Here is a 9875-nt window from a genome sequence, read left to right as displayed (position 1 = left end):
TGTGCACATGAACATGGCTCAAAGCTAAGGATCTACAGTGAAGAGTCAGTTTAAAAACATGGTGTAAATGAAGCCTTTTTTACTCAACTTGGCATGTCGGGGCTTTAGGAGACTTGGATTACACCGGACGAGCAGCATGGAGGCATTTTATGTTTTTACTCTGTTTTTTTTTTTCAGTTGAAAACTGGTCACCATTCACTTCCATTGTTTGGGAGATTCTGCACCACAATTTCCTGTGAAACTCCAGCAGTGTTTTGCGGACTAAAAAAACTAAACCTGACCTTCAGTCAGCATGAGGGGGAGTGTCATGACTTAATTTTCATTTTTTGGATGAACTATCCCTTTAAGTTCTTTACTTGCTTGTAAAGATTTGAATGACCTTGCTTCTCCCCACGTCAGACATTTTCTTTCATTTTAAATTCCAGTCAGATCACTGAGGTCGTCCTCTGCTCTTCTTCTAAATGTTCCTTATGTGTCCCATAAAAGTGTCGTCTGTTTTTATTCCCTGAACGGTGGAACTTCACTTCCTCTAGAGAATGACACTGAAGACCAAACTTTTTATTTTGTAGAAATGTTAGCCAAGTTTTAAACATTGGTTTGTAGATTATTTGTTACCCAGGGTGTTTAATTTATTTTATTGATTTTAATAAATGCTTTTTTACATATCATAGTTTTAGTCTTGCAACATTTTATTTATAGTTGTTTATTTTTTTATCTGTGTTGTTTCAACTTTGTTATCTGATTCACTTTGGGCTGCATGAGTGTATGAAAGGTGCTACAACTGATACCACCAGACTGTAGAGTCTTTCCCAACAAAACACTTCTAATAGTGTTTAGCTTTTATCTATCTATCTATCTATCTATCTATCTATCTATCTATCTATCTATCTATCTATCTATCTATACATATAGCTATATATATATATATATATATATATATATATATATATATATATATATATATATATATATATATACATATAGCTATATGTATATACATATATATGTCAGACATGCAGAGACATGCAGAGACATGCAGAGAAAACCTTGCACACACAAATATCAACACACAAACACACAAAGACAGACACATTTCACCTCTGTATCTCCTTGCATTTATTGTCAGCATAGTTATATTAGGAACATTCCTGTGTGTGTGTGTGTGTGTGTGTGTGTGTGTGTGTGTGTGTGTGTGTGTGTCATACACCTGTTAAGTTATTTCTTTCCGACCTCTTTAGGGCCTCTTCAATATGTCACTGCTCTTCATCACACTCACCCACACATAGACAGACACACACACACACAGGGGGCTGCTCCTAATATAACTATGTTAACAATAGCCGTACACAAACACACACACACACACACACACACACACACACTCACATTCCTCCTCCATTATGTTGATGGGGACATAGCAGAGACGGCTACTGAGTGTTCGCTCTTCACACACTCACTGATGGTTAAACCTCCACACACACCGCAGCGTTCTCATCCAATGCACCCGTGTGTGTCGAGTAGGAAATAAAATGCCAGTGTGTTTTTTATTCCTTGCAGGTCAGAAACATGGACGATGTGAGCAGAACTCAAAATGTCACTTTGACGGGGTCGATGTTAATATGAATTAAAATATAGAAGTGCATTCAGAAGGTCATGAAAGTTTTAGCTGCAGAGACAAATCACCAGCACCATTCTGCAGGATGAACACTTCAAATGTCTGTAAAAACAAAACATGTATACCAAAATAATTCTCTTTGCTTCCTCCTCTAATCGTGACTTCTGATTCAGTAACATGTATTTAAAAGAAATAAAACAGGCAGTGGAGGCAGGACAACTTTGACACTGTGAACCAGTGGGTAATTAAAATTGGACTTTCTTCTACAGACATGTCTAAGATTAAAACTGTTTCTGAAACAGAAACTTCAGCAGACTTGTGTTTATCCCTCTGAGGATGCAACACAGAATAAACAACATATGTTACTGGTGGAGACCAGTGTTGTCCAAGTTCAAACTTAAAAAGAGCAAGCTCAAAGTTCAGTTCACACAGATTCAAATGAAATAGTTCACATTCATTTCTTCTGTTTTTTTAAACCTAATTTTAAATAGAACCTTCCTCTGCAGGGATGCTGGAGACTTTATGATGATGTCATAGTGCTGCATGATATTTATATTTTAATGTGAAGTCCAAGGATTACTTATATCAATAGTTATTAACAATAGTTCACAAAAATTTGAGAATATTTTTTCATTTAAACAGCTACATACTGTTGAAATTTCTAACCGGGAAGTTGAAATTCTGACTTTGCAGTGTAACTTGAACGCCCCATAATACATGAGAACAGCAGGGAGATGAAGAAGGAGATGAGACAGAGGAGAAGAGCGAATATGACGCAGATCTGATCAGATTCTCACAGTGTAGTTCAGATCAACCAAAGTTTTTACACCACGCCGACTTCTCTGCCTTCACATCTTCACATCTTTTCTTTTAATCAGCTGACCTTGTGAGAGTCATTATCTCCCAGAGAAGTGAACGTTGCTCACTTTCACATTCATTAATCGCAAACTGATCCGTTCAGTTCACTGTTCACAAGAAATATGAGCACATTCACGGCTTGAAACTAAAGTCATGTCCATAATGAAACTTAAGTTACTCAAAACTTAAAATGACTTTACATTTACTTTGTTTCACAGGACTCAAACCCCACTCTCCTGGATGAAACTCCCTATACTTCTTGCTGTCATACTTACTACGTCCACTAAAGGGTTTGCCACCTAACAATCCCGCCCAAAATCAAGTCAGTCTTGTTTCTATATAGTTGGATGACAGTTTATGTAATTGTAACTCCCAGCAGCTCCGTGTTTCCTTCCAGACCTTGTCTTTTTAGAGGATATTCCCATAATAATGACATCTTCACTGAGAAAAACTGAAGCAATCGGTTCACTCGCTTGCGTTGTTTCCAGTTAGGACATGGTGTGTGCAGTCATGTTAGGGGCTCAGTAATAAGCCAACGTATCAGACAAAACGTTGACTTGACGATGGCGCTAGATGAAACATTAAGGGATCAAAAAAGTTCTTTGAATGCCTCCTGAGGGAAAACACTGAATTTATCAAACAAGTCATTCAAAAAATGTATCAAAACATTTCTAAAAACAGGAAAACTCTGATTCAATATTCAAAGGAAATTATCTGCTTGAAATTGATCCAAATCAGTCATTTTACATAAAACTTCTGCAGGTATTGTGTCATTATTTTGGTTAATTGTACAGTTCTTTGAATGCCTCCTGAGGGGACGTAAATGTCTGTTTGGACAAAAAACTTTCAACAGATGTTTTTCTTTGCACAAGCTTTGCCTTGAAGACGTGGTGATTTAAGCACTGGCTTTCAGTCGTCCAACTTTGGAACATTGTACGGTGAGTTTTACATCTGCTGTTGCATAATTCTGTAGTCTAGTGTTAATACGGACGGACTCAAAGTCCTAAGTCCTTATGAATTCGCCTTCTCATCTTTCCTTGACTTCCGAAAGTTTTACATCAAGGTCACAGAAAAGTGTTTAGAAAAAAAGATTTTTTTCTACACTTTTCGATTGCAGCCTAACTTTCTTGTCATTTCAGATCCACCCACTCCCTCCTGCCCTGCAGTTCCCTCCAGCCCCCGTCACCTGACCGTCCCCACCTGCTCACCTGTTTCCTCATTAGCCCTAACAATTTTATATTCTGGCCTATTTCCACTGTTTCCCTGCCAGATTATCTTTTGTGTTTCCACCTCAGTGTTCCAGCTGTTTGTTCTGCCTGTCTGACCCCTGGACTTCTGCCTGACCCCCTTTTAAATAAGTTTGCAAGTTTTGACTTTTGCCTTTTTTTGGCCACGAGTGAATGTGAACGTTCACCTGAACCTCTCTGTCATGAATTGGTGTTAAAATCTGATTATTAACTGAGCCTTTACAGTGTTTAGTTTTGCAGGTTGGTGTAGGTGTAGCAAACTGTACATCTGTGATGTTCCTGCAACCCAAAACCAAAACCAAGTGTGCACTATGTTTCTTCATTGTCATGTAAAAATATTCCACAAAGAACTGTGAAGCTGTGGTCAGTTACTGTGAGGAAGCATGGGACAATATTTCCTGAAGCCTGTTTTCATTTGAGATGTGATTGGCTGCTGGAAGTTGCATTGCATGTCTTCAGATATGATCACTTTACATATCTGTTTAATAAGATGTCCTCACACTCAGCCCAGAAAGAGGACATGATGTCACACTTCTGATGCAGATAATAAGAAAACTTATTATGATTAACTCTTATATTAAATTTTCAACGTGTGTGTGCAGGAGAGCAGAGAGACAGAGGTTTTTAAACGTGTCTCTGTGTTCTGTGAGAAAAGAAAAGTAGATGCAGAGTGAGGAGAGTTTAATGAGACATGGGACGGTAAATCCATGTTTGTGCTTCATGGAGACGAGCTGGTATTTCTTGTTTTGGCAGTGCTGAAGGAATACAAAATACAGCGGCAACAAACGTGGAGCCATGTATGCTAACCTTATCCAACAAGTCCAAGAATTAATTCACAACAGAATGACGTTATTTTCAGAGACTTTTAGAGCGAGTTATTGATAATGAAGTTATCACAAAAAATACTAATCATCATGTAGAGGCATCTCTGTAGATATTTAGTCTTACATTTAAAAGCGGCATGTGAGGGCAAACATAATACTGATGTGGCCCAGCATGAAAGTGACTGTGACACCCCTGGTCTACACGTTGGGAGAAAAGTGGTCTCTTAAAGGGATAGCTCACCCATAAATGAAAATTTAGTCATTATCTACTCACCCTCATGCTGACTGAGGGTTGAGTTTAGTCCACAAAACACTGGTGGAGTTTCTCAGAAAAACAGAGTTGCAGAATCTCCCCCTCCTCAAAAATGTAAGTGAATGGTGACCAGTTTTCAAACCAAAAAGACATAAAATACCTCCACACTGCTCGCCTGGTGTAATCCAGGTCTCCTAAAGTCCCGACATGCTGTTTGCACACCGTCACACACACACACACACACACACACACACACACACACACACACACACACACACACACACAGTTCAGACAGTGTGCACGTGAGCGTTACTCCAAGCTAAAGATCTACAGTGAAGACTCAGGATAAAAACATGGTGTAAATAGTGTCTTTCAAGTCAACTTTGCATTTTACATTTGAAAACTGGTCACCATTCACTTCCACTGTTTGGGAAATTCTGCAAGTTTTGTGAACTAAAAAACTAAAACTGACCTTCAGTCAGCATGAAATATAGTGAGTAAAACAGATGATTCATGATAGGAGAAATAAAAGAATAAACTTTTATTTCACTAAAATGCAACTGGAATCCTTCTTTATCAGTTGCTTCTCTAATTATTATTAATGACTGATAACAGTCTGTGGTGAACTTTCTTTGGCTTCTGAAGGGGGTCATGTCAGAAAAAGTGCGTCAGATCATATGGAGCCGCTGCATCATGGTTTAAAATAAAAGCAGCTCCAGTGACTCCCTCCCTTTAATTACCTCTGAGCCACTCTAGATGGCAGCAGCTGAGGAGGCATGTTGAAGGCAGCTCCAGCTTTGAATATGGAAATATGCAGCACTAATCCGAGCCCTGCACATCACACAGTGGACTCAAAAAAAAATCTGCACAACATGCTGAAACAGTGGATCTACTGTTTGAACTGACTGTCACCTGACAATCACATGATTCTAATGCATGTGTAGTTTTTTAAAATTTCCTCCATTATTTTTGTAGTTTTAAAATTTAGAAAAAAGAAGGAAAATCAATCAAACATTTCCCTTCCCTCCCTGCAGACAGTCTGTAGCTGCTGTAAACACTAACTGCCTTATTTCCTGTGACAATCAATCCCACTGTTTCTAATTGGATGGGGGAGCACCCCCCTTCCTCCTCCTCCTCCTCCTCCTCCTCCTCCTCCCTCTGCTCCTCTCTCCTCTCCTCTCCGGGTTATTGTCACTGACAGTCGGATTATTCCCGCACAGTAGCAGCCTCCTCCTGCTCCCTCTCATCCTCCTCCTTCTCCTCGACAATGCGGGCACCAACTAAGGATTTATAATTTCTTCATCTGCGCTCCGCATCGTTTATTCCTCCTCTTCCTCTGCTGCACGGTAAGAGAAGCTCCCGATCACGGCGGTAAATGTTTCTGCGCTGAGGACATGAGTGTTTGTCTCTTTCTGTGTGTGCGTGTGTGTGTGTGTGTGAACCATGTGCACGTCAGGAGGTTATTGGGGAAACACACTCTTGTATTGTAAAGTGTGTGATAATCAGGAGCGTGTGTGTTGCTGTCAGGCTGCAGGAGAGGGTGAGTGTTTGAGTTGAACTTCGGGAGAACTGAGCTCTCTGCGGGTGCAGTGTGTGTTCTGTGTGTTTGCTGTGTTTTAATCATCATAATGACCAAATTGTTTGTAATTAAAGACGCGCAGCGTGCGCTGCGCTGCGTTCACGGTCATATCTGGGCTGGTTGGAACAATGTGCCTCGCTGCTGGCTGTCTGAAGCGGTGAGCGGCTCCGCTTAGCGCAGCGCAGGACTCAACATTCCCCCTCAAACCTGCAGGTTTGTCCCGGGGAGCCTGGACAGATGTCCTCTGCACGGCTGCAGGAGACACGACCTACGAAAATGAAGCTCTGATTTAAATGTTCAGAGTGGGGGAGACCGGGGAAAGTTGTAACATGCTTATTTATATTTTTACTCATAACTCAGACTACTTGAAATACACTGGTCATCTTTTAAATTAAGACAAATCTGTGTGCACTAATCGATAATACAACTGATATATTTTCACTAATAAGGACAAGATGTAACTATAACCAGTCTGTTGGTTGGGGGTCAATTGTAACACTGAAAAAAATAAGTCATTAAAATTCCCAAAATCAATTTCACGTGTGTTTGACATATATTGTACCAGGGATGCACAGTTAATTGCAAAATTATCGAAATTGCAGAACCAATGTTGGAGAGTACATCCCTTCAACTGGAGCAGGCTGGAGTATTTCTGCGGGCCTCACTGTACAAAAATACAACTTTTTAACTTTATTTATTGATTTCAGTGAAACTGGATCAAATTTTATGGCAAAAATATTTTCCGCCTTAAAAGTTTCCTCTTGGGTTACTTAGTTTTAACTCTCAGTGCTTTAATTACAGAGTTTCCTGATGGACGGATAGCTTTGGCTCACTGTTGCTAAATTAGCTAACCATAATGTTAGCTGTTAGCTGCTGTTAGCTTGTGAACATGACGAGGGCTGGGATAAACACAGCCTCCAAAACCAACAGGGAATACAGAACAGAGCTTTTTACAGTGTGTCCTGGTGGAAAGATAGATTTACTTGTAGCTAAAGTAGCTAACTGCTAACTGCTGCCATTAGCTTGGTGAGCTGTGACTCAGCCCCAGGATGCTGGGAGTCAAACCCAGCCAAACCACCACCAATCTGGCCTCTGTTGTTTTTTGTTTCGTGTTACATGCCTGGACGGCTTTAGCTGCTCGGCAGCAGGGTGTAACGCAGAGCGCTACTGGCTACTGTAAACACCAATCAGTGTGCGACGGGGCCCTCCCTGCGAGGAACACAAAAACAACAGGCATTCACCAGCTGTTTCATGGGAACCTCAAATAAAACACACCTCAAAGTTATCACATTACTGCTGCACTATCTACTGCTACTTCAGGGTTTTTTTTGTATATTGCTCGCATTTTTCAGATGTCAGGTATTCTGTGCATTCAAAACGAAAGTCCATATCTGTTTTTGCAGAAGACCAAAGACAAATATTTGCAACTCTTCTAGTTGTAACTAGATTTTAATTATTTTAATTGAGTTGAAAGTAATTTTAGATTTAAATTTAATTGAATATTTAAATTTTCTGACAGAAAAGTCTGTCAACACGGACAAACAAGACACTTACATTGGACCATGTTGCTTATAGGGGAAACTGTAACGTAGTGTTACAACTGCCCCCGATCTTGCAGCTAGCAACAGCTGTACTGTTTGTTCATGTTAATCTTTAACCAAAAGCCTGGAGATAAAATTGATGTAAGTTTGAATTCACAGTCATTTTTTTGGTTGATAAAGTTTTCTTTTAAAAACACTGAGAGAGAATCCTACTGAGCATGTGCAGAGTTAAGTGTCATCACTCTAGCTTATTTCTGATTGGAGAAGTTTAATGTGTTACATTTGCCCCTGGTCTCCCTTAGTCTGATAAGTGAAAATTGGATCAGTCTGAAATGATGGTCCTCTCTTCCTAATTCCTCTCTGGAGTAACTAGAACCCCCCTGAGGCGAGACTCTTAGACCCCACTCTGAGAACAACACCGCTGCCACCACCACCACCCACAGCATTAATAGTCTACAACCCCCCAGACTCCAACCCCCTCCTCAAAATTTGGGTGGCATATGGCTGCATGTTCCCCGAGGCTCACAGATGTTCAGTCGTTACATCAGCAGCTCGGTTTGGAGACAGAAGACACTCAAACTATAGTCTACCTTCTGGCTCTGTGTGTGTGTGTGTGTGTGTGTGTGTGTGTGTGTGTGTGTGTGTGTGAGGTGGGTGTGTCAGTGTCTTCATGGCAGTGAATTCAGTGTGGCTCAGTAATTGGTAAGGTCTGATCGCCTCGTGTTCTCACTGGAGGGCTGTAACACTCAGCTGAAGGTGATCCTGTGGTGTGTTTCACTGGGATACGATGCAGATTCAAGTCTCAATGGGAGGAAGCAGAAATCATCAAGAACCAGTCAGGTTCTTCAGTGGTTCTTTCCTGCTTAAAACAGATGCCTGCTGGAGAACTTCACCAGTCTGCAGCAGTTTGATCAAAGACCGATCAGGCCTTCATAGATTGTGTAACTTTTAGAGAAAAAGTAACATTAGGGCTACAGTGTTTTGCAGCTGTTGAATGACGAAGGTTAAAGTTGCAAAAATGACACATTTTCACAGAGGAGACCATGTTAGTCAATTCAAGACATTTTTTTTTTTATAAAGCCCAAAAATCGCAGTTTGCCTCAGTGGGCTTTTAACATATGCAGAGTGCAACATCCCCCATCCTGTAGACCAGTGTTTCCCTTAACTTTTTTCCACAGGATCCACTTCTCTTATATTAACTAGATGTGTGATTTAAAACAAATACAAATGTTAAAACTTTAGAAATTAGTAATAAATTAATTTAAGATTATATTTCCTCTCACCAGGAAGCGTATGGGACATTTTAACCAACTTCATATGCAAATGAATTCAATGCAAATATTAAATGCTGTATAAAAGGAGCACTGCAGTTTATCAATAATATATTGTATTGTGATTTGAGACTAGATCATGATAGATTTTGTATATTGTGATACGGCATTAGTGTTTGTCTTTTCCTGGTTTTAAAGGCTGCATTACAGTAAAGTGATGTCATGTTCTGAGCTGTCCAATTATTTTTCTTAACCTATTTGGTAATCATATCCACATCACTGCATAATTTTTTAGCAAAAATCTCATTATGTTCATATCTTGTGAATGTGCTAACAGTCATCAATACAATATTGTTGAAATATTGATTTATTTTGTCAAAATTACTGTGATATTTACTAATTTTATCACCTCAGTCACTTCCACCTTCTGTAGTGGACAGCATGTTTTTTCAGCTGTATCACCCAGACCTACTGCAGATATAAATCTTTAATTTGTTGAATTTCTTTCATAGGCTTTTATTTGTTTCTGGGAATTCAAATAAAATTTCTTGTGACCCACATGTGGGTCCAGACCCAGTCTCTGCCGTAGAACCCTGGAAAGTAAGTAAGAGTAAGAAAAAAAAAACACCCAAAAGAAACCTTTAAACAGGAAAAAATGTTCTCCATTCATCGTGACTTGCTCTGCTT

At 39.8% G+C, this 9875-nt stretch overlaps 1 protein-coding gene across 1 annotated transcript in view; it reads left to right on the top strand.

Annotated features, from left to right (window-relative positions):
- The first annotated feature begins 5996 nt into the window (after positions 1–5996).
- Positions 5997–9875, top strand: part of pcbp4 (poly(rC) binding protein 4) — a 183758-nt gene continuing 179879 nt past the window's right edge. Inside the window, exon 1 of the mRNA XM_084742093.1 lies at positions 5997–6143. The gene's annotated coding sequence lies outside the window, so the exon portion shown is untranslated. The remainder of the gene's footprint in view (positions 6144–9875) is intronic.

The sequence above is a fragment of the Lutjanus erythropterus genome, chromosome 2, assembly GCF_056507025.1.
Source record: "Lutjanus erythropterus isolate fLutEry1 chromosome 2, fLutEry1.hap2, whole genome shotgun sequence".
In the NCBI taxonomy this organism is placed as follows: Eukaryota; Metazoa; Chordata; class Actinopteri; order Lutjaniformes; family Lutjanidae; genus Lutjanus; species Lutjanus erythropterus.
This window is presented reverse-complemented; position numbering and strand designations above follow the sequence as displayed.